Below are 24,883 nucleotides of genomic sequence, written 5' to 3' on the forward strand. Positions count from 1 at the left end.
TTTTGGGATTACGGGGAGGATTCAGGTACTGATTTGACTGCTTTGCAAAGACCATACGGCAAGAGTCAGAATAGTACAATGTATCTCCCATTGTAGATTAAACGTGGGACGCTTTGCCCCAATCCTGACTTCCACATGGCTTCTGGGCTGAGAGTGCACTCTGCAAAGTCTTGCCTATTCCTTTTGCATCTGCATCTGCATTGCCCTCCACAGGACCTTCAAATTGAGGGACACCAACTAAAATGGGAACCCCACAGGTTCAGATATTTGGGCATTAATATCTACCATGATAAACAAGATTTGCTGGATGGTAATTTTTCGATAGCAGTAGCAGCAATGAGGCCTCAGATGGCCTTTTTGAGCACGCTGGCCCTTACCATTGTGGGTAGGGTGTCGTTGTTAAAAATGGTGATGTTACCCCAGCTGTTATATTTCTTTCAGAATCAACCACTCAATGTTCATTATCCTAATCATTGCAGCACATGCATTTTATCATAGATTGTAGTCTTTTCAATACATATACTGAAAACTCTCCTGCATCTCCTTCATTGTCTGTGTGTGTATGATACTTGTTGCTAACGATAGAAGAGGGTAACTTCCACTCCACCACGACTTCCCTGAGAGGTCTAATCTAGAGTCCATGCATAAGGCTGCCAGAAATCACCTTTGCTTCTTGAGTTTTGGTGAGGTCCTGCTTGTCAGCCGAAGCGGTTGGGCTGACAGTTTTGACTTGTTGTTGGAGGGACTCCGTCACCTACAAACAGAAGTGCTGTTACCCCTAAACCAGCAATCTCGCTAGGGAGCGCGAGTCCAACTACGACAATGTCAGCGTACCCACAGAGGCAACACTAATCACAGAAGGAGAGATAGAATTATTCTGTGCTGCCTGGCCTAGTAATATGCAAAAATATAGGCAGCACCCTTTGATAAATGGGAAAAAAGTTGAAGCTCTGAGGGACACAAGAGCTAGTGTCAGCATGGTGACCCAGCACTTGGTCCACTCCAATAAGTTTCTGGTAGGGAAGTCTTATCCTGTCACCAATGCTGACAATGTGACAAAGTTCCAAGTTGTTGTGTCCCCATCTATCCCAGTAGCTTGCCTGCTTGGAAATGACCTAGAGCATTCCTCCCGGGTCAGAAGTAGAACTGAAGACCCAAGCTGACGTCTTTGGGATCCCAGAATGGGCCTTGGTAAGCCTAAGGCACAGTGAAAACTTTAAAGAGAAAAAAGGAGAGTAAACCAACCTCCCAAGAGAAAAGGCAGGAAGACTCAGGAGCCAGCTTCAAAACAGATAATAGGTCAGAACCCCCCCTTCTCAAGAACAGGATTTGTTATTCCCAGAGGGATCTGAGCCTGCAGAGCTTGGGCCTTACCACCCAGAGCTCTTGGGCCGAGGGGAATCCTCTAGGGATGATCTGTGCCAGGGACAGTTAACCTGTCCCACTCTTGAAGGCCTGAGGCAGCAAGCTAAGCAGGAAGAAAATGGTAGTGTCAGTGGTATCCACAGGGTTTATTGAGAAGATGGACTCCTGTTCGCTGAGGCCAGAGACCTCAAGCCTGGTACAACCAGGAGGATAGTGGTACCTCAAATGTTCAGAGAGTTTCTCCTCACTGTAGCTCATGGCATTCCCCTAGCTGGGCATTTGGGCCAAAATAAAATTTGGAGCAGACTAGTAAACCATTTTTACTGGCCTGGAATGTCTTAGAAAGTGAAGGACTTTAGACAGTCCTGAGACACCTGCCAAGCCAGTGGCAGATTAGATGGCCACTTAAATGCCCCCTGCTTTTTACTACTTGTGGTTGGGGTACCCTTTGAGAGGGTTGTGGTGATATTGTTGGCCCCCTTGACAACCTGGATATTTGTACATTTGTTGGGTTCCCTAAGGCATGATTGGAAGGCTCCCTGAGAAACTCAGAAAGAGATTAGATGTCTTCCTTCCATGTCTGCTTTTTGCCTACATGGAAGTGTCAAAAAAGAGAGTAGGATTATCTCCATTTGAACTTTTGTTTGGGCATTGTGTTAGGGGACCTCTGAGTCTTGTAAGGGAAGGCTGGGAGAGACTTCTCAAACAGCCCAAACAAGGCATAGTAGACTATGTACTTGGCCTACTTTCAAGAATGGCAGAGTACATGGAGAAAGCAAGCCCAAACCTCCGGCCAGCCATGATTTGAAAACTACTGGTATTACCACAAAGCTGCTATGGTGGAGTTCCAACCAGGGCAGGAAGTTTAGGTTTTGGAGGGCTCTCCAAGACAAGTGTTCTGGGCCCTATACAATTATTGAAACGAAAGGGGAAGTCACCTACTTGGTTGCCTTAGGAAGTTGCAAAAACCTCAAGAGAATTATCCACAAAAAGAAGACATTTTCCAAATTTGAAAAATCTAACTTAAAAAGTACTTACCCGATTTTGATGATCTTGGTCTTAAAAATGTTATAAAAATCTAAAGTATTTTTGTAAATTGGTCTCGAGTTACTCCATAGAGTGGGTGTCTTGCTTTATTGATACTATGAGTATAACAAATGCTTTGCACTTCTCCAAAATTGACAAACTGCTTGACAAAAAACATAAAAATTAGAGCCTTAGGTGGTCTAGATTTTACCTCTGTAAACCAATGTGTGGTTGTCCGGACTCTGCACAGTGTGCCTAGTTTTGCACACTACATAGAGAGCCAGTCTCCTACAAAGTCAAGCTTGCAAATGTGAGTCTCAAAATCATAGTATAAATGTACAGAATCACAGATGGAGAATTAAAACATCGCACAACATTGAATTTCATCAACATGTGCAGTACCAATATGTCAATAGTGATGATGCAGAAAATGAGAAAAAGCATTTGATGCATCAAGTCCAAATCCATGTTTTCCTTCCTAACCATTAAATCTAGATTCCAAACTATTCTAATGTCAATGATATTCAGAGAAAAAGGTCAGCACAACAGAACTTCTGTTGACGTTTCTGTCCAGGAATGTGAAGGTAGCATGAAACCACATGGAAATTAAAGTATGGGGTCTGTACCTCAATGACGTCCGCTCTCAGTAAGGGGCAGAGGGAATCTGAATCTACCATTAGCTAAACCACAAGTAAATCTTGATTCTTCCGGAGGGTGACATCACACCCAAAAACCTACAATGAAAAACAAGGTTGCAAACCACAAGTTTTATTTGTTATTTTGGTCTTCTTAAGTTTTCGGCATTCGACCTTGAGGCACCCTCTTACCCTGGAAATTCAGAAGAGTTACAGCTGCCAACTCAGCAATCTCCTTTTTTCTAAATAGTACATCTTTTCAGGCTTTCTTACCTTCCCTCTCAAAGGGCTCCTTATGAATCCTAGGCTCATACCATGACACCTGCAGCTTTAGGAAAATATGCAATAAAACAACCTTTCACATTGAAAGTTAAAACACATAGATCTAGGGCCTTCACACTGGCCAAGGTAAAATGAACATGAATACACTTTGGTTTTAATGATTTTCCACACATTTGTAATAAGCACTATGATAATAAAATGATTACGAAATAGCGTTTCGAAAATACTACAACATAAACATACTTGCAGTAAGATGAATAAATGTAGTTTACATGAAAAGTTATATTCATTGGGCACTTTATTAGTATACATTCCAGTGTTCCATGTTATATGAAAAACCACTTCACATGTTTGCATAGGAAAATACCCACTCCTTTATTTCACGTTTGTTAGGAATGGGGTCGCTAGTTGGCACTGGTTTGCACCCTATCCAAGTAGGAACCCCCATTCTAGTCAGGGTAAGGGAGTCACACTCCTAAGATAACCCCTGCTCACCCCTTTGGTAGCTTGCCAGAAGCAGTCAGGCTTATCTCACAGGCAATGTGTAAAGTATTTATACCCGCACATATAGTAAGACAGTGAAAGCACCACAAACGTACTCCACACCAGTCTAGATAAATAGCCAATATTTATGTGCATAAAACAAGACAAAAATGACAACAACTCAACATACACAAGCAAAGACATGACTTTTCAAATAATAAACTTCGGTATAGTGCTCAGAAACACAATAGCTCCAACCGGGTTTCTCACAACGTCGTTGATGATGTCATTCCCAATAGTTGGACGCCACAAGCGAGGAGGGTGTACCATTCATGAAGTCGCACAGACCACTGGGTACAGTACCTTAGAAAACAGTGGAACAAAGACGTTGCATGGAGTCGGGGACGTGATGCCCCGCTGGAGCCGGTGCGGCGTTCGTTCCTTAGTGCTACCGGGGAGGTGAGGCATCAGTTTCTTACTGCAAGGCGGGGAAGGTGAGGCGTTGGTTGCTTATGATTGCAGGGGAGGTGATGCAGCATTGGTGGCAAGGCGTTGGTTCCTTACGATCCGGTGGGGTCGATGAATCCAGCAGTTCAAGACGTAAGGTGGCAACTTAGCAGTATCACAATCACACCATGGGGCCACTGGTGCTGCGGCGGAATTGGGTATCCTGGATGTCAGGGACACAGCACTCAGGACTCACGCTGTGGCAGCACTTTGTAGGCGCTGCAGCAGCATCGGGCCTGTAGTGTCAGTCATGGTCATTGCACTCAGTGGGGACCACGGTTCCAGGTGCAGGCAACGGCATAGAGTCAGACAGTGGGACCGGTTCTGAATTCACTCCGGCGTTGATGCACTTGGTTCCTTCTTGGTTTTACCAGAACTCACTTACAAGGGCCCAGGGACTGGACTTGGCACCAATTGGCAAGTCACGACTCTCAGCAAAAAAACACAGGTGCTGGCAGGTGAAGTCTTTGATGTCTCTGAGACTTCTAACAGAAGGCAAGCTCAGTCCAAGCCCTTGGAGAACCTTTGAAAGCAGGATGTAGAAAGCGAAGTCCAGTTCTTTCACTCTCAGACAGAAGTAGCAAGCAGCAGGCCAGCAAAGCCACAGGCAGAGTGGCAGCCCCTCCTACAGCATCCAGCTATTCTTACGGGCAGAATGTCCGCAGTCCAGAATGATTCTGAACCTGTGGGGTCAGCAGTCCAATACATATACTAATTTCTATCTCTCAAGGAGGCAAGCCCCAAAGGAAAGTCTTTGTAGTGAACAAGATCCTGCCTCTCCCTTTCCAGGCCCCAGACACACTGCAGGGGTTGGAGACTGTATTGTGTAAGAACAGGCACAGCCCTATTCAGGTGCAAGTGTCAGCTCTTCCCTCCACTTTGCCCAAGAAGGCCCATCAAGATAAGTAGGCAACACCTCAACTCCCTTTGTGTGACTGTCTAAAGTAAATTCACAAAGAGACGAACTACCAGTCTGACCCAGATGTGTATTCTAAAGCCAGGCAGAGGCAAAGAATGGTTAAGCCAGAAAGTGCCCACTTTCTAAAAGTAGCATTTTCAAACTTACAATCTAAAAACCAACTTCTCAAAAATATGTATTTTTAAATTGTGAGTTCAGAGACCCCAAACTCCACATCTCCATCTGCTCCCATTGGGAAATTAGACTTAAAAGATATTTCAAGGCAATCCCCATGCTAACCTATGGGAGAGATAGGCCTTGCAATAGTGAAAAACAGATTTGGCAGTATTTCACTATCAGGACATGTAAAACACATCATTGCATGTCCTACCTTTTAAATTAGCTGCACCTTGCCCATGGGGCTACCTTGGGCCTACCTTAGCGGTGCCTTACATGTGGAAAAGGGGAAGGTTTGTGCCTTGCAAGTGTGTGCACTGGCCAGGTCGAACTGGAAGTTTAAAACTATACATACAGACACTGCACTAGCAGGTCTGAGACATTGTTTACAGGGTTACTCATGTGGGTGGCACAATCAATGCTGCAGGCCCATTAGTAGCATTTAATTTACAGGCCCTGAGCCACCGCTGGTGGACTTTACTTAGGACTTAACAGTAAATTAAATATGGCAATCGTGGATAAACCAATCATCAATACAATTTAGACAGAGAGCATATGCACTTTAGCATTGGTTAGCAGTGGTAAAGTGCCCAGAGTTTTAAAGCCAACAAAAAAATTCAGAGAAGATAGGAGGAAGGGGGTAAAATGTTTGGGGATGACCTTGCAAAAAGGGCCAGGTCCAACAATATTTATGACGCATAGTGGCACAACAGATTTTTACACTGACTTTTCCAGCTCAACCTCTGCTCTTCAACAGACTTCGCCCACTTTTGCGAGTAATAAATTTAGCATGTCGATTTTGTAAAATCATTGTTCTTATCGCTACCATCTCTTTCCTCTAACATCAAGAACATGTTCACAATCACTCTTCTCTATGAACAATTGATCTATGTAGCTCTGGTCAATGTGTATACATAATTTACACTTATGATGCCTATCTAAGTTTAAAGCTGGTAAATTCCCTTGCACTTGATGTTCTCTTTCTTCCTTCTTTCATGTGTGTTGTCCTCTAAGATCTTTATCTGTTGTGGGTTTGGCTTCTAGGTCCCCCTTCCATTGTCCACTAAGTTCAGAGTCATTGAACAGGTCAGATTGTGTCTATGTGCATATACAGTATCTAAAGGCATCAACGATACAAAATATTTTCATGCAATTTCTGCACCTTTAAACTATGAATTCTTGTCCAAATACTTAAACATAGGAACTTCTGACAACACTAGGTCATAATTTGAAAAAGTAAAACTGACCACTTCCCTCATTGAAAAATATACCCAATAGCTACAAGAAATACCATAGTTTAACAGGATCTGTTGATATGTGATACCCTCTGATACAGAAACAGGTAAATGTGAACAGCCGTAGCAGTCCCTAGCATTCATTGTATTAACATACTCAAATAAAATCTTACAATATATAATGGCTGAATAATCTCTAGACTCATCTAATATAAAGACTATTGTCCGTAGGACTAAGAGTTTGTGGGAAACACTAGAAGATAACTTCTTTTCTACAGAACATGTAGGGGAAAATGCTCCAATTAGCAACACTACTAATATCACAAGGGAAATAAGGAATAAGGCACCAACTATGTATTTACATCTATTTTTCTGATTTGACTCCATTAAGTCTTTAGAAACAGATATATTATCAAATAAGTAGAGCAGCAGCAAAATATTTCTTCATCAGTTTTACCAATACAAACAGCAAAAGAGAGTTTAAAGTTAAGTTATCAACAAAATGCAAATCTTCGTGAGACTTTCCTTGCCCTAATCATGGTTCTTCTAAATGACAACCCTCTTTCTTCTTCTACTGTGGCCTAGAAAATCTTTCGAATTCTCTATCCCAGATAATGTAAATGTCTCTAATATTTACACAAACCAAGTTCATTTATGGCACCAAAAATCCAAGGTACAAATTGACCACCATGTTCAGTTCATGCATGTCCAGTCAAACCAGTATGTTGATTCCAATATTCCCAGAACTCTTTATCTGCGTCACTTGCAGAGTATATCCACTCTGGTGAGGTGCACCTATAACTAGGTACTCTTGTTCTTTTTTACTTTCTCAGTGCCACACCACGTCTTCACTTTTGCTGAAATCAGAGTTCTCAGTCTCTTCAGCAATCAGTGGTGGTACAAGTTCTTTAGGAAGACTCACTTTCCCTCTTTCCTTCCTTCCGGGCCAACGGTCTTGCACTTCCACTCGCCTTCTTCCAGCACAAGTTCCTTATTCAGGGTCTGATTCTGAGTCTGACTCATTCACCATAGTGCAAAGCTACATTGTCTCTGTTTCAGTTTCAGTCATGACTTTCTCAAGACCACTTTCAGCTTGACCAAGTGCTGTTTCAGGCTCAATTTGGTCCCCAACAGCTTATCTATCCTGCTCCTGTCATTTCTCTCACACCACTGGTTCTTCTGGAACAGGCGCTGTCGTATCAAGGGAACATTCCATTCTGTGAGTATGAGATGCGTGAATCCAGTTGGGGAGACCTCCACACTTTACAGCAGTTGACGTTCCAGGATTACATGGTAAGGCTCATGCCAATAGGGTTCCAGCCATGTCTTTCTGACATGTTTCTTTACCAAGTCCCAATCACAGCGATTGAGGTCATGGGATTGCTCCTGATGTGGAGGGCTCCTCTGACCTGATGAGAAACAGAATGCACCACATCAGCTAGTCCTTTACAGTAGCCTAGGACCATATCATCAATAATATTTACAAGTGGATTTACAGGAATCACTGCCATTCTCATTGCCTTCCCCATATAATCTCATGGGGGACAGTCCAGTCTTTCGTACAGGTACACTCCGAAGACTCAACACAAGAGGCAGAGCATCAGGTCATTTCAATGATATCAAAGCACACACTTTTGGCAGTCTAGATTTCAGCATGCCATTCACCTGCTCCACAAGACCTGAAGCCTCAGGCCTATAACTGCAATGCAATCTTCATTCCATTTGCAATGCTACACACAACAGTTTCAGAACCTCATTATTTAAATGACTTTCTCAATCTGATTCCAAAGAAGCTGGAATGCCAAATCTGGCTATGAGTTTTCTCAATAATAGTTTAGCTACAGCGAGACCATCATTTGGTCTAGTTGGGTAAGTTTCAACCCAATGAGAAAAGATTCACACTACAACCAAAACATAGCTTAATCCATTGCACACAGATATCTCAATTAAATCCATTTTTATCTGTTAAAAGGTCCTCCTGACCTTCCTATGTGACTCAGTGTGACAGCAATTCCCTTCTCAACATTGTTCTGTTGACAACATACCATTGACATAGTGCTTCAGCCATCAACCTGAATTTAAGATTGAATCAAGTCTGTCTAAACAACCTCACCATAGCATCCCTACCAATGTGAGCTGGACCATGGAAATGTCTAGCCATAGGGGTTAACAGAATATTTGGTAGCACTGGTTGTCCATCCACTGAAACCCAAATGCCATAATCTCTTTTGGCGCAACCTGCTCTGACCCAACTCTGTTGTTCCTCCTAAGACACTTCCTCCTGAAGCCTCTTCACTTCATCCTGTTGTGTAGCCATTTTAGTTATAGCTTCATACACGTTATTTTAGCAAACTAAGCCTGCCACTGTACACTTTAACCGAGATATATTTTATTCAGCTTTGTTTAATTATTTAAAAAATAGCCACATGTGCAGTCTTGTTTTATTTTCTCTATCTAGCTGTTCTTTGCCTAGGCCAGCAATGTGTTCTTAAACAAGACATTTCTTTCACTCTGTGGTGGTCATTACAACATTGGCGGTAAAAGCCACTTAACGCCGTGCAGAAGACCGCCAACACACCGCCGCAGTCGCGGAATTCCGCCACAGCTATTATGACCCACATTTCGGACTCTGCCAAAATTCAGACACCCACACAAGTCCACCACACCAAAGATCAGTGATAAACTGGTGAAAACAAAACCTCCACCATCACGCCAACAGAAATACGCCCACACTATCACGACACACGAATCCACGCGGCGGTCTTTCAACCGCGGTATTCCATTGGCGGTACACACCGCCACGCTCAAAATACACACACATACAAAACACAGCCACATTGGACAATTCCAAATACACACACCTGATACACATACACACACCACTCCCACACACCCAATACAATATAAAACACACACCCACATCACCCACAAACCCCTACGACCACAATTGAGAAAGAAGCACAGAGAGAGACACCACCAGCAAGTACAACAGCATCCACAGGCGCATAACACCATCAACCATACAACTTCCACACACCTCACACAACACACCACTACATATCACCACACTTATCACCACACACACCACCCCACACATCACCCACACCACCCCACGGCACGGCACGGCAAAGACACCCCAGGTTCTGGGAGGAGGAGCTCAGTGTCATGGTGGAGGAAATCGTCTGGGTAGAGCCACAGCTATTTGGATCACAGGTTCAGCACACCTCAATTGCAAGGAAGATGGAGCTATGGTGAAGAATAGTCGACAGGGTCAACGCAGTGGGACAACACCCAAGAAATCGGGAGGACATCAGGAAAAGGTGGAACGACCTACGGGGGAATGTGCGTTCCGTGGTCTCAAGACACCACCTGGTGGTTCAGCGGACTGGCGGCGGACCCCCACCACCTCCCCCACAACTAACAACATGGGAGGAGCAGGTCTTGGCGATTCTGCATCCTGAGGGCCTCGCAGGAGTTGGTGGAGGAATGGACTCTGGTAAGTCAAATCGTAACTATTACATCCCCTACCCTACCTGCATGCTATCACATACCCCCACCCTCGCCCTCACCCCTATCACTCCAACTCCTCACAAATGTACCAATATCACAAACCACCCATCCCAACACCAAGCCCTGCATGCAACAACAAAGCATGGACACCCATCACTAAAGCATGCCCACTGCACATACCCATACAACCCCCTAAACCATCATCACACAAGGTCCCACACAGGAATGCTAGCAATGGGGTACACGGTCACCCACCCATTGCACACCATGACACACACAGATGCAATAATCATGCCTTTCCATCTCTGCAGGACCACTACCCAATGTCACCAGAGAGGAGGGTCCAGACATGTCCACTCCACCCACAGAAGAGGCCCACAGTGATGACAGCAGCTCTGTCCAACTAGATCTAGATGACCAGGCCGGACCTTCTGGGACCTCTGGACAGTCGGTTCCCTTCACACAGGCACAGGCCACCACAGACCTTCCCCCCTCTGGAAACACCAGCACAGCACCCACCCAGCGGGCCCATACCTCCGTCCCCAGCTGTGTGTCCACCACTACAGGGAACCCAGGATAACCCACCACCCCAACAACAACAGGGACCTGGGGGCAGTGGGCACACGGTCCAGGGGACGGAGGCCCAGGAACACAGGGGAACTGGGAGGGCTGCTGTGCTACAGGGGGCGGACAGGCCAGGGGAACCCACTCTCCACGAGGCCCTCTCCTCCATCATGGGAGCATACCACCACTCCCAAGATACGATGGCAACGGTACTGGACAAGTTTCAGGAGACCCAGTGCATGCAGGAGGAACAGTATATGGGATTCAGGGTGGAACTCAGAACCATTAGCTCTGCCCTGGGCACCATCGTAGGGGTGCTGAAGGAACTACTAAACACCAGGAGGGACACTGTGGCACTCCAAGGGGCCCCTGACACTAGTATGGACGATGAACTGCCCACCACCTCCGCCGGCGCTAGTGGACAGGATGCCCCGCCACAGGGCCACCACACCAGCACCCCACCCCCTGCAGACGGAGAACCACCCCGCAAACGGTCCCTGAGATCCAGGAACAAGACAGAGCACGATGCCAAGACCCCCGCCAAGAAATGAGACCACCCTGATTGTCATCCCACTTTGTCACCCTGTCCATAATTAAACTGCCCCAGCTCCACTTCCAATGCCCATATGGGCAATGTACCTGCGAGACTAATAGACTGGACTCTGCCATGGACACTCCTCCGCCATCAACCCTCACCATTTAACTTTCCCCTCCAATATTTTGCATTTAAATAAACACACCTAAAGCACAAAATGATCTGGAGTCTGTCTGTGATTTCAAAATTGTGTATTTGCAATTACAGTGACAAAATGTTCTTGAAATAGTAATGTCAACATACCTATGTCACACAGCTCTAGTCCATGAGGAATCTAAGCAGATGGCACACGTTGGGACCCACATCTGTGAAACCGTAAGGGAAAGTGACAACTCAGTGAACATACACTGGGTGAAAACGACAGACAGTAGAGAGGTAGTAGTTGAAAAGTACATGTAGTAGGCAGGAATGTATTCTCACCTGTGTTTCACTGGAAATATTGCTGCTTCATCCTCATCACTGTCCACAGGCTCCACAGCTGCCACTTGAAGAAAGAAGCGAGATTCGGAGGATTGATGGTCCAGTGTATGCCCTCCTGTGGATACTATTATATAATGAAATACACTGTTCCAAAAAGAAAGACAGGGTGAATACTATGGAGTCCTAATGATTAGGAGCAAGAGTCCTCACACACCCTATTGGGTGTCATGCTTCATCATCGGACGTGCTCCTCGTCAGACGGCGCTGCAATGTCTGACGGGCACCCCCTCTAGGTGGGCTCTTTGCTGGAGATCTTTTCTCGATGATGCCACAAACCCCAAATGTGATTAAGAAGAAAAAGCGGGGATAACAACAGAAAAACTAAAATTAGCTCAAGACCCTCTGAATACTAAATTTATTTATCTGTGTAGGGTGATGGCCAAGATTAAAAACCTAACTCAGGAGTGGAATAGAGATAATGCTCAACCACTCTGTATCATCTTGTTGAGAAAGGGAGGAGGACAGGAACTACCAGACCTACCTCAAAATTAGGTCGACATGTTTCGGGTCTCTATGGTCCAAAAAGGATCCTATGACGCTTCTTCAGGACCTAGTGTATCTTAAATCTCTCCTACTATAAACTAAATAGACTCCTGCAATCTGTCACTGTCAGAAAAAAAGAAGGATACCAGTCACTTACACAAGTCCAATCTGACCCGAACTTGCTGTTCCTATTAGTCACCCTGAGGATATAAAAAAAACAGTGAGAAACATGTAACTTAATTTCCAGATAGTTATTGTCAGGATAGGTACAAAATGACGTCAATAAAACAAGAAACAAGTGACAAACCGTGCACCACAAAGTGATGGTGTTGGAGATGGCAAACCCATGCAAATTGAATAAAGATGGGCTTACCCTCCCAAGTAGGGACAGGGCTTTATGGGACCACACCGGCCAATAGCCAGGCTTGCAAACACTCTAATCGTCAGAAGAAAGACACCAAAACAAAAAACAAAAAAACACACAACTCCATTACAGTATAGATAGAGACTGAATCAATTGAATAACATAGTGTGTGTGACTTGTACATTAATTATATGCAAAATTTCACTCATATGAGAGCAACTCTATCACCCACTCGTATGCTGTTACTTGAGCTGGTCTCATTAAAAAGAAGAGGCAGTCAGAAAAGTGATATGTTCGCGATGCAAACATTATGCCAAGGACAGAAGGAATGTGTCAAAAGCAAGTAGAGGGTCCTCTAATTTAGTAACCAGACCAAGGAATACATCCATAGAGGAACAAGGGCTCGAAATACGGTCCATCGTGCTTTTCCCTTCCATTGAGGAAATCGCATGCTCAGAGACAGCGTGCTCTAATGACAACTCCCGACCTAAGTGGGCCCCCCGCATCGTTTCCCGTCTATAAATCAAAAAACGAGCGAACCAATGTTCGGGGCACTTACTTGAATAGTCCTGGACTAAAGAGGTTCACCTACCCCTGGCCGCGCTCCCGAATGATAGAGGGAGCCGCAAGCCGAGGGGCAGAAATAGTACTTAGCCCGGAAACGAGAGCGTCAAGCTGACGCTCTTGTTGCCCGGCAACGCGACTTAGCGCGTTCCGGCAGTTCGTATTTCCTGATGGTAAAAATAAAAGAAGGACAGCAGTCCCGGCTCGTAATGCTCAGAGCCTACAGGCGGCGGCCATTACATAACATGTGTTAAAACATTAGAAAATGCCACGTGATTCAGGCAGAATTAACACAATGGGGACTACGCTGAATTGCTAATTCATTTAAAAAGAAGGCACAAAAACACAACAAAAAATAATAAATGTCTATTGTCCCAAATGCTGTCAGTTGGAACTGAGAAAGACTAGTTAACTAACGAAGTGCCTTTCAATGATGTATGTGAGAGGTGCAGGCACAAGTTGTGTAAAGGCCATACACTAGAGGCAGATAAATTCCAACAAGTGTATAGTGAACAGTATAGGTAAATATAGATTAATGTTCCTACAATACACTGGTGCTTCAATGCGAAAAATGAATCCAAGGAATATCATCATTTAGCCCTCAGAGATGTGTGTTAAGTTTATACACCCAACGCTGTTCCCATTCAAAGAGAACTCTCGTCCCCTTCTGAGCGCAAGTTTGCAGTATGACCCACCACATGTCATCCGGACTATGGTTTGTTTCTATGTAGTGAACACTTAATTTAGTCGTGGTTCGACCGCAACGAATATTGCTACGGTATTCGTTAATCCTCACTTTCACTGCTCTTGTGATCATTCCCACATAACGTAGAATACAAGGGCAGGTGATCAAATAAGCACAGTTGCAGGTGTTGCAATTGGTATGTTTCAATAACCGCCACTTCCCTATTGGTTCTAATTCAAGGGACTCTACGTGTTTAGTGAGTGAACATACGTTGCAGTTGCCACATGGGATATGCCCTATGACTGGTGGGAGATCCCAGAGGAACCTTTGTCTAGTAGAGAGAATACGGGGTCTGGGCCGAGTATGGACCAACATGTCCTTGAGATTGGTGGTCCTTTTAAAAGCGAACACGGTTTAGGAATATCCTCTCCACCGCTGCAGAGGATATCCCATCTCTTGTTGATTACTTTTTTGATAGTATTAGACAGCGGCGTAAATGTAGACACACAAGTCAATTTGATTTCTGACGGTCTAGGGGTCATCTGAAGTAATGCGTCCCTATCACTATACCATGCTCGTTTATAGGCAGTATTGACCACTCTGTAGGGATAGTGCCAATCACCTAATTTACTCCGTAAGTCAGAAGCTTGCGTGTCAAATGAATGCATATTACTGCAATTACGACGAAGCCGCAGAAACTGGCCATAAGGCAAATTGTCTCTGAGCACTTTGGGGTGATGGCTCTCATACAGCAACAAACTATTGCGATCTGTCGTTTTTTGATATGTGCATGTCATCCAAGAATGGAATATTGGTGGTTGAGACTGAAGAGGTGAATTTCAAAAAAGGATCTAAACCATTGACCCATGTTGTGAACATATCTACCTCGTTAATAGAGCCCTGCCAGACAACCAAAATGTTGTCTATATACCAACGCCATAATTTGATATGGTCAAAGAAAGGATTGGAATCTGGCAATATGAAATGTTTTTCAAAGTCATACATGTAGAGGCAAGCCAAACTAGGAGCAAAAGTACTGCCCATTGACGTGCCTCGTATCTGGTGAAAGAGCTGGTCTTCGAACTGATTTTTTTTTTCACTCATAGCTAAGCTGGCACAATGCATTATGAAATGGACTGATGTCACTGAATCTAGCCTGGCAGATAGGAGGGATGTCTCAACCACCTTTAACGTAGCTTCTTGTGGAATGTTAGTATAGAATGCTTCAACGTCTAAGGTGATAAGAGCATGAACATCACCTGTAGAATTAATAGACTCTATTAGATTAAGGACATCTTTAGTATCCCTCAGGTAAGTAATTGACTTTTGCACAAGAGGTTGTAGAAAATGATCACAAAATATGGATAGGGGTTCGAGAATCGATCCTATCCCAGAAACTATAGGGCGACCTGGAGTGGGGGTCCTGCCTTTGTGAATCTTGGGGAGACAGTAGAAGTAAGGTGTGCGAGGATTCACAATGTCCAAAAATTCAGCTTCTCTCTGTGATATCCATGAATTTCCAACTGCCTCCTCTATCATTCCTCGTATTTCAGTTTGTATTCTGCCTGTGGGATCACGGTCAATCTGAGCATAGTAAGTCGAGTCACTAAGGAGGCGTAGGCACTCTTGTCTATAGTACTCTGAATTCATTACGACTATAGCACCACCTTTGTCCGCTGGTTGGATGATAATACTGGTATCAGCTGCCAGTCCTTTGAGAGCGCTGCTCTCAGCTTTGGGTATATTGCCAAAGCTTTGTTTTGGTCGTAATTTGGTTATATCAGTGGTAACTGCTTTTTCTAGTGCCAAGACCTCGCAAAGCATTGAGGATGATGGTGGCGTGAATATGGGCGGTTTCTTAAGACCTGAATCTGAAGGCAAGTTATCATTAGGTTTATCTTTGAAGAAGACCTGCAGTCTGATCTTTCTAAAAAATTGGGAGAGTTCACACTGGAGACGGAAAAAATCTTCTTTGGGAGTGGGTACAAAGCCCAAACCTCTGTTAAGGACCTTGGTCTTGTCAGGGGAAAGTGGTCTTGATGACAAGTTGACTACTAAGGCGGTCATTCTGACCCTGGCGGTCAAAGACCGCCAGGGCGGAGGACCGCGGGAGCACCGCCGACAGGCCGGCGGTGCTCCAATGGGGATTCCGACCGCGGCGGTAAAGCCGCGGTCGGACCGGCACCACTGGCGGGCTCCCGCCAGTGTACCGCCGCCCCATTGAATCCTCCAAGGCGGCGCAGCTTGCTGCGCCGCCGAGGGGATTCCGACCCCCCCTACCGCCATCCAGATCCCGGCGGTCCGACCGCCGGGATCCGGATGGCGGTAGGGGGGGTCGCGGGGCCCCTGGGGGCCCCTGCAGTGCCCATGCCACTGGCATGGGCATTGCAGGGGCCCCCGTAAGAGGGCCCCTACATGTATTTCACTGTCTGCTGCGCAGACAGTGAAATACGCGACGGGTGCAACTGCACCCGTCGCACAGCTTCCACTCCGCCGGCTCGATTCCGAGCCGGCTTCATCGTGGAAGCCTCTTTCCCGCTGGGCTGGCGGGCGGTCTGAAGGCGACCGCCCGCCAGCCCAGCGGGAAAGTCAGAATTACTTTCGACCGCGGAACGGTAACCTGACGGCGGGACTTTGGCGGGCGGCCTCCGCCGCCCGCCAAGGTCAGAATGAGGGCCTAAGTCTTTGTTTGTTGGACTTTGCCCTGGCTCCGAGTGACCATCTGTGGATCCTCCTGGGCCCAATGCACTCTCCTGCCTCTTCCTCTCCTTCTGCCTCTTCCTCTGCCCCTGCCGTGGCATAAAAAAGGCATGTATGGTAACATGGGACGGGGTTGGTAGAAAGGGAAGGGTTGCTGCCATGCAAGGGGCTGGCCTGGGTGATACTGGGGATAATTGAAATACGGTTGCGATCTCTCGTCATCCGTACTCCACCCATCAGAAGAGGAACTTTGACTGTACTTCCGAGGCTTCCTACTAGAAGTAGAAGAATCATCTGATGAAACAGAATGAGCATCAACAGTATAGTCTTCCTTGATGTAAGGATAGACCTTCTCTCTGTTGAACTTGCTAATATATTTCTGTAGTTTGGTAATTTTTTGTTGAGTCAGAAACTCTTTAGTCTCGTTGAGGTCAGAATTAATTTCCGCCAGTCGGCTTTTAAATGCCACAATGGAGACTGTGGTCTTCAATGTATTTTCCATAAAGTTAATCTGTATGGCCATGGATTCTGCTAGTCGTCTGGACGTATTGATGATAAGTACAAGTCAGTCACGAGTGCATTTCCAGGCGATCTGTACCCAGTCTTTCCTAAAGACCAAGTCTTGTAGGAAGATCCTGGGCATATTGGACACAATAGTCCATTAGGGGCTATGTTTGCTCGAAGGTATTCTGTCATAATGGTCCCATGTAAAACAGTTTTAACCAGATCTCATTTTAGTGAGGACAGTTTGTCTCATTCTTCCTTAGTGGGACCCGAAGGTCCTGCACCATCATTAGCCAGAATAGATGGGAGTCTGTAAAATCGCAGACACAATATCACAACACCGCCATCTGGACCATCCCCCTGCAGAAAAGGCACCTGTCATCGCAAAGCCAAGTTGTGAAGCATACAGCAGGCCACGATGATCTGGCACACCTTCTTTGGTGAGTAGAATAGGGATCCACCTGTCATATGCAGGCACCTGAACCTGGCCTTCAGGAGGCCGAACGTCCGCTCGATCACCCTCCTAGTTCGCCCATGGGCCTCATTGTAGCGTTCCTCTGCCCTGGTCCTGGGATTCCTCACTGGGGTCAGTAGCCATGACAGGTTGGGGTAACCAGAGCCACCTGCAAATGGCGAGGGACAACTGTTAGACACACACTAACCTGTAGGGATAACCCCAGACAACCATTCCCACTGTCTTGCTTCCAGGGGCTCACCTAATAGCCACACACGGTGCCTCTGGAGTTGACCCATCACATAAGGGATGCTGCTATTCCGCAGGATGTAGGCGTCATGCACTGAGCCAGGGAACATGGCATTCACATGGGAGATGTACTGGTCTGCCAAACATACCATCTGTACATTGATCGAATGATAACTCTTTCGGTTTCTGTACACCTGTTCACTCCTGTAGGGGGGGACCAAAGCCACATGGGTCCCATCAATGGCACCTATGATTTTGGGGATATGTCCAAGGGCATAGAAGTCACCTTTCACTGTAGGCAAATCCTCCACCTGAGGGAAAACGATGTAGCTCCGCATGTGTTTCAGCAGGGCAGACAACACTCTGGACAATACGTTTGAAAACATAGGCTGGGACATCCCTGATGCCATGGCCACAGTTGTTTGAAAAGACCCACTTGCAAGGAAATGGAGCACTGATAGTACCTGCATTTGAGGGGGGATTCCTGTGGGATGGCGGATTGCTGACATCAGGTCTGGCTCCAACTGGGTACACAGTTCCTGGATTGTGGCACGGTCAAACCTATAGGTGATTATCAAATGTCTTTCCTCTATTGTCGACAGGTCCACCAGCGGTCGGTACACCGGAGGATTCTGCCATCTCCTCACATGTCTCAGCGGACGGTGCCTATGAAGGACGACAGCGACCACAGAGTCAAACAACTCAGAGGTACGTACACACAGTTTACCCAGAACAACAATCATACACAATAGGTGGCCTTTATGTGTGTTGAGACTAGGCCTAGGTATGTGTGACACAGTTGGAAATTAGGCCATGTGGGCCCCTGAAATGGCGGCTGCCTGACCTCTAAAAATGGAGAGGAGGAGAGTGCATTGGGCCCAGGAGGATCCACAGATGGTCACTCGGAGCCAGGGCAAAGTCCAACAAACAAAGACTTAGTAGTCAACTTGTCATCAAGACTACTTTCCCCTGACAAGACCAAGGTCCTTAACAGAGGTTTGGGCTTTGTACCCACTCCCAAAGAAGATTTTTTCCGTCTCCAGTGTGAACTCTCCCAATTTTTTAGAAAGATCAGACTGCAGGTCTTCTTCAAAGATAAACCTAATGATAACTTGCCTTCAGATTCAGGTCTTAAGAAACCGTCCATATTCACACCACCATCATCCTCAATGCCTTGCGAGGTCTTGGCATTAGAAAAAGCAGTTACCACTGATATAACCAAATTACGACCAAAACAAAGCTTTGGCAATATACCCAAAGCTGAGAGCAGCGCTCTCAAAGGACTGGCAGCTGATACCAGTATTATCATCAAACCAGCGGACAAAGGTGGTGCTATAGTCGTAATGAATTCAGAGTACTATAGACAAGAGTGCCTACGCCTCCTTAGTGACTCGACTTACTATGCTCAGATTGACCGTGATCCCACAGGCAGAATACAAACTGAAATACGAGGAATGATAGAGGAGGCAGTTGGAAATTCAGGGATATCACAGAGAGAAGCTGAATTTTTGGACATTGTGAATCCTCGCACACCTTACTTCTACTGTCTCCCCAAGATTCACAAAGGCAGGACCCCCCCTCCGGGTTGCCCCATAGTTTCTGGGATAGGATCGATTCTCGAACCCCTATCCATATTTTGTGATCATTTTCTACAACCTCTTGTGCAAAAGTCAATTACTTACCTGAGGGATACTAAAGATGTCCTTAATCTAATAGAGTCTATTAATTCTACAGGTGATGTTCATGCTCTTATCACCTTAGACGTTGAAGCATTCTATACTAACATTCCACAAGAAGCTACGTTAAAGGTGGTTGAGACATCCCTCCTATCTGCCAGGCTAGATTCAGTGACATCAGTCCATTTCATAATGCATTGTGCCAGCTTAGCTATGAGTGAAAAAAAAAATCAGTTCGAAGACCAGCTCTTTCACCAGATACGAGCAGACAATGGGATGTGAGGTAACTGCGCTGGCGTTGTACACCATTGCGGTAGGCGGTCGAAGACCGCGGCGCAATGCTGCATTGGTTAACATTGGACCCTATGGGTCCCAGGAGCCAATGACGATGTACGCTGGCGGTGATGGTACGCACCGCCGCGGACGTGACTGCCATTTTCTATCTGTTCAATCACTCGATACCTGATCTTCGACAGGAGAGGACCTACACTGCAAGTGCTGCTGTGACCTCGGTCTGGAAGAGACAATGGCTCGTGCGTCTGGGGAAAGGGCCCCTGCCTTCACATCGGAGGAGTTGGAGAAGCTCATTGATGGGGTCCTTCCCCAGTACACGCTACTCTACGGTCCTCCAGCCAAACAGGTAAGTACACAGGGAGCATGTCGTATGGGCTATGCCTGTGTGGAGAGGGCTGGATGTAAGAAGGAAGGGGGCAGAGTTCTGCGTGCATGAAAGACTGTGGGTGCATGTGCCAAATGGCAAGGGTAGGGATGGGGGCCAATCACTTTGACGGTGCAGTTGGTAATGACTTCTCTTCTTCCCCTGTACATTTCATGTAGGTCAGCGCCCACCAGAAGAAAGATATTTGGCGTGCCATGGCCAAGGACGTCCGGACCCTGGGGATCTACCACAGACGGAGCACCCACTGCCAGAAAAGATGGGAGGACATTTGCCGCTGGAGCAAGAAGACGGTGGAGGCTCAGCTGGGGATGGCCTCCCAACGTGGGAGGGGTGCCCGTCGAACTGTGACCCCCCTGATGTGCAGGATCCTGGCGGTGGCCTACCCGGAGTTGGATGGGTGCTTGAGGGCATCACAGCAGACACAAGGAGGTGAGTACACTCTCATTCAGCTGACTTTGCATGCAGTGGAGTTGTCTGGGTGGGGGATGAGGGCTGTGGGTTTCCTTAGGCCAGGGTGAGTTCCGTAGGCTAGGCCCCTCCGTAAGGCATGGCCCTGTGGCCCCGCACCCCACCTCTGTAGAGTGCCAAGTACAGCTATTCATGCCCCTGTGTCATCTATGTGTGCAGATGTCATCCATAGCCTTGTAGGCCATTTCCCAGGAATTGCACTGTAGAGCCCAAGAGCGCGGCGTAGTGCAGGGGGCTTCTGTGTCTGTCTTGTCCGCCAACGGTAGCGGTAATCCATGCACTCAACATGTCTTTATTCTGTCCCCCCCACCCTTTTTGTGGTTTCCTTGTTCTTGTGTGCATTAGCATCATTAGGCGGAGGAGCAGTGGCACCGGAGCACGAGGGAGGTGCATCCCACATGGCCATGGAGGGCCACACTACGGACTCAGAATTCACCAGTGGGACGGAGGGCGAGGGGAGCTCCACGGCGGGGACAGGAGCTGACACCAGCGACACGGACTCGTCCTCTGATGGGAGCTCCCTTGTGGTGGTGGCAACATCTGTTCCCCCCACATCTACAGGTACAGCCGCCACCCCCCCACCAGCACCGCCCTCCCAGCAGCCCCTCAGCCTTCGCCCGTGCCCACTCACCCATGAGGGTGGGCATCACCTTTGCCCCAGGCACCTCAGGCCCTGCCCCAGTCACTCCTGCTGCCCTCAGTGAGGAGGCCATTGACCTCCTCAGGTCCCTCACTGTTGGGCAGTCTACCATTTTGAATGCCATCCAGGGTGTAGAAAGGCAGTTGCAACAAACTAATGCATTCCTGGAGGGCATTCATTCTGGTCAGAAGGCCCTTCACCGAGCCTTTCAAACTCTGGCCTCAGCACTGATGGCAGCCATTGTCCCTGTGTCTAGCCTCCCCCCTCCAACTTCTTCCACCCAGACCCAATCCCATGTACCTCTGCCTATCCCAAGCACACCATCAGACCAGCCTGCACACACCTCACCACACAAGGGAAGCTCAGGCAAACATAAGCACCACACATCCCACAGGCACTCACGCAAGCATCACACACATGCAGACACGCCAACATCCACTGCCTCCACTGTGTCCCCCTCCTCGTCGTCTCCCTCCTCCCTCCCAGTCTCATCTACACACACACCTGCATGCACTACCTCTACAGCCACTACGTCCCTCACCAGCACACCCACCAGCACACCCCACTCACGTGCAGTCACCACCCCCACTACCATTCACACGTCCCCTGTGTCCTCTCCCAGTGTGTCTGTGACGCCCCCTCCCAAGATACACAAACGCAGGCACCCACCCACCCAACAGCCATCCACCTCACGACAGCCTCCAGCGCATGCACCTTCACCCAAAGTCACCAAACGTACACCTCCTACTACCACCACCTCTTCCTCCACTCCCAAACCCCCTCCAGCTACCCGTCCCAGTGTGTCCAAAAAACATTTCCTGTCTAGCCTTGACCTTTTTCCCACACCTCCCCCACCCCGTCCATCTCATAGGTCCCGAAGTAGCACCTCAGCCACAACATCTCCGGGACCAGTGGTGCCTGTAGTCACAGGTATGTGGAGTGCACCGGCCACCAGGACAGTCAGTGTGGCAAGGAGCCAAAGCACAGCCAGTCCCCCCCCCCTGTGAAGCATCAGCAGTTGGCCAGTGCCCGGCGGGAGAGGGGGAAGACTCCAGCCACCCAAGCCGCTCCCAGGGGTCCTGGTGGGAGTGTGGACTCAGCTGTGACACCTCCCAAGATGGGGAAGGGCCACAAGAAACCCGGCAAATCTGGGAAGAGCAGCATGGCGGAGAAGACCGCCATCATCCCTGCTGCCCAGGAGGGCCCCGCCAGCCCCATCCCAGCTGCCCAGGAGGGCCCCGCCAGCCCCATCCCAGCTTCCCAGGAGGGCCACGCCAGCCCAGCTGCCCAGGAGGGCCCTGCCAGCCCAAGCCCAGCTGCCCAGGAGGGCCCCTCCAGCCCCAGCCCACTGGGCCATGAAGGACCGCCAGCCCCAGCCCAGCTGGGCCATGAAGGACCACCAGCCCCAGCTCAGCTGGGCCATGAAGGACCGCCAGCCCAGCTTCCCAGGAGGGCCCTGCCACCCCCAGCCCAGCTAGGCCATGAAGGACCGCCAGCCCCAGCCCAGCTGGGCCATGAAGGACCGCCAGCACAAGACCCGCTGGCCCATGAAGGACCGCCAACTCAAGCACCGCTGAACAGGGCACCGCCAAATCAAGCACCGCTGAACAGGGCACCGCCAAATCAAGCACCGCTGAACAGGGCACCGCCAACTCAAGCCCCGCTAGCCCATGAGCGGCAGGGGCACTGACGCAACTGGGACCGTCACGGGGTGAGTGATTCACTCTGGGCACCAGTCCCCCTCCAGAACCAGTGGAGATATGCATCCACTACCTCTGTCCTTCACAGGATGAAGCACTCTGGGCACCAGGCCCCCTCCAGAACCAGTGGAGACATGCATCAACTACCTCTGTCCTTCTCAGGATGAAGCATTCTGGGCACCAGTCCCCCTCCAGAACCATTGGAGACACGCATCCACTACCTCTGTCCTTCACAGGATGAAGCACTCTGGGCACCAGTCCCCCTCCAGAACCAGTGGAGACATGCATCCACTACCTCTGTCCTTCACAGGATGAAGCACTCTGGGCACCAGGCCCCCTCCAGAACCAGTGGAGACTGTTATCCACTTGAGAGACTGTGGCTTTGCACTCCCCAGGATTGAACAGTGGGCAAACCACCCACTGTATAGACTTGAGAGACTGTGGCTTTGCACTCCCCAGGATGCAGCAGTGGGCAACCCACCCACTGTAGAGACTTGAGAGACTTTGGCTTTGCACTCCCCAGGATTGCACAGTGGGCAAACCACCCACTGTATAGGCTTGAGAGACCTTGGCTTTGCACTCCCCAGGATGCAGCAGTGGATAACCCACCCACTGTAGAGACTTGAGAGACTGTGGCTTTGCACTCCCCAGGATTGAACAGTGGGCATTGAGCCCCCTCATGGATCTGGCGTTGTGCACTCATCCGGCTGAGGTGCCCCCCTTTCCCTTCCCTCTAAGGTGCCTGTTGTTTTTCTATCTGATTCCCCTGCAGTGCTCTCTCTGTTTTGATCTGGTATCGAGTGTGGGCCTCGCCCATGCATTTTGGGCCCAGTGGTCCACAGACTATAAATGGTGCAATACCTGGACTACTATTCTTGGTGTATATTTTGTTAATAGTGTAAATATGTATATTTTTGCTTACTGGATTTTAATATATTACAATGGTTACACTAATTTCCTTTTGTCTTTGCATTCTTCCGGGGGGGGGGTTTGTAACTATAATGTATAGATATGTATTAGTGTGTGTGTTGTAGTGGGTGAGGGTGGGGGTGGGGGTGTTGTGTGTCCCTGTTTTTTGCCTCCCCCCTCCCCTGTGTCATAGGTGCAGTACTCACCGTGCTCTTCGCCGCCGGCGTTCGTGCTCCTGGTACAGGAGCAGGAAGACTATCGCAGGTAGGATTTGGAGTTCCGGTTCCATGGTGTCCTCGTTCCTCGTGGAGTGTGATGAGGTGAGCGTTTTCCCTTCGTAATTCCTGTTTCCGCCGTGTTTCTATCCGCGGTGAATCCGCCCCGGAAAAGGTGGCGGATTGGCCTGTCATAATAGTGTGGGCGGTACATTGTCTCCCGCCTGTCTGTTGGCGGTGACCGCCGCACTGTTTGTTTGTTCCGCCGTGGCGGTCGGAGTGTTAAAGTGGCTGTCTTTGTTGGCGGTTTCCGCCACGGTCGTAATTCAATTTTGTTTACCGCCGGCCTGTTGGCGGTCTTACTGCCGCTTTAACACTGTCCACCAGGGTTGTAATGACCACCTGTGCTTTTCTCAAGGCTGTAGTAAAGATAGTTTGCTGCAAAAGTGGTGCGCTTTGTCTCTAATGATCACAGAAACATATCCACTTTTACGTGGGGATCCTTTCTTGGAACATCAGCTGTTTTATTATAAAAACACTACTTTGATCCATGTACGTTAGAGGGAGATTCCAGCCAGATGACCACGACTGTATGCTGAGTGCTTTGCTGCAGCTGCTTATGTAGACTATAGGCCTCTTGCTCAGGTATGAGGGATGATGTCTTCCCAGGGGATTCTGAAGGGCAGAATTAGCGCTTAACATGCTGTGCTCTAACAAAGCCTAGGAAGGAGCTATTCTTAATGATCTTAGTGACAATATGGTAGAGTTACTTTTATGTTTCACTCTCCTTGTCACAATTTTAATCCTGTCATGCTTCATTGTCCTAGTTATTGCAA

The 24,883-nt window shown here is 48.0% G+C and overlaps 1 long non-coding RNA gene across 1 annotated transcript; it reads right to left on the minus strand.

Moving 5' to 3' along the window:
- Nucleotides 1-3,450: 3,450 nt before the first annotated feature.
- Nucleotides 3,451-13,281, minus strand: LOC138262092 (uncharacterized). Its single transcript, XR_011199195.1, has 5 exons — nucleotides 13,164-13,281; nucleotides 12,398-12,440; nucleotides 11,698-11,841; nucleotides 11,521-11,582; nucleotides 3,451-8,017 (listed from the first exon to the last, which is right to left on the minus strand). It is a non-coding gene; the product is annotated as an uncharacterized lncRNA (long non-coding RNA).
- Between the last annotated feature and the right edge of the window lie 11,602 nt (nucleotides 13,282-24,883).

Source organism: Pleurodeles waltl, chromosome 10, assembly GCF_031143425.1.
Source record: "Pleurodeles waltl isolate 20211129_DDA chromosome 10, aPleWal1.hap1.20221129, whole genome shotgun sequence".
In the NCBI taxonomy this organism is placed as follows: Eukaryota; Metazoa; Chordata; class Amphibia; order Caudata; family Salamandridae; genus Pleurodeles; species Pleurodeles waltl.